Here is a 1,357-nt window from a genome sequence, read left to right on the forward strand (position 1 = left end):
GGAAATATATAGCGGAACGGAATGTGCGAAACCAGCTCGACCAATCATAGCCATTCCGTTTTCTTTCGTTCGCTTTTTCTGTGGTTACGATTGGTCGAGCTGGTTCCGCACATTCCGTTCCGCTATAGATTTCCGCTCAATGGGACATCGCCCTTAGGCACCGGCCAGTCTTCGCCCTAAGGGCGATGTCCCATTGAGCGGAAATTTATAGCGGAACGGAATGTGCGGAACCAGCTCGACCAATCGTAACCATAGAAAAAGCGAAGGAAAGAAAACGGAATGGCTATGATTGGTCGAGCTGGTTCCGCACATTCCGTTCCGCTATAGATTTCCGCTCAATGGGACATCGCCCTAAGGGAAAGGAAAGGGTAAAAGCTTGTTTACAAAGGAGATACCGATCTACTAGGACGGTTATATATTTATGTTGGCTGTATTGACAAACTTTAACAAAGCAAACATGGCGCTAAAGTTATCAGAAAAGGCTACCTTTTCTACGCTACACGGTGGGCTAAACCCATTGTGATACAAATCGATTAGCAACCTGTCCGTATGTTCTTTATTACATGGACAATGGAAGAAAACATGATTACAACATGTAAAACTAGTGGCCATTTCATAGCTAATGCAGAGAAACCTGACAAGCTTCTTCTTCTTCTTCGCTGATATGGCACCGTGCCCCTGTACGGTTTAGGCAATGGCCAGTCTTTGAAAACTTGACAAGCAAGACCCATACCATAGACTTATATAATAGATAGACAGAACATTTGTGTAAGAGGAGCTGAAGCTTCGGTAAAAGAGACAGAAATAGTCGTGGAGTAGTTCTCTTCTCTTCTAGCAGTGAGTTGATTGGTGGCCGCGGCAGGCCGAGGGAGTGGCCGAGAGCAACGAAGATAGACGTCCGAGAGTCAGTTGAGAGCATAGGACTTATACTCATGGAGAGGCCCTGCGAACGCAAAAGGAGGATCGACAAAGAGAAATATATTTTTCTGTTTCAACTGTGGCCACTTCTCATAGAAGAGAATAACAGAGAACACGGAGTGGGGGAGCCACAGTTGAGACAAAATATATATTGAAACAGAGAGAAACCTGAGAGCGGCCATCCTATTGTAATTTTTTTACGACGGTTTCAGCCGCTGGTTTTAGCCGTATTTCCACAAAAGTGGAACTCAAAGGCCGTTCTCCATGAAACTCAAGTCGCAGGTCTCGTGGAACTGATCAATTACGTTGGTCGATTGGCTGATTTGACTCTGCAATTGGTTAATTCCACGAGATCTGATACTTGCGTTTAATGTAGAACGGCCTTTGAGTTCCACTTTTGTGGAAATACGGTTAAAACCAGCGGCTGAAACCGTCGTAA

This window comes from Pseudomyrmex gracilis, unplaced genomic scaffold, assembly GCF_002006095.1.
Source record: "Pseudomyrmex gracilis isolate BER0280 unplaced genomic scaffold, ASM200609v1 scaffold_1707, whole genome shotgun sequence".
Taxonomy (NCBI): Eukaryota; Metazoa; Arthropoda; class Insecta; order Hymenoptera; family Formicidae; genus Pseudomyrmex; species Pseudomyrmex gracilis.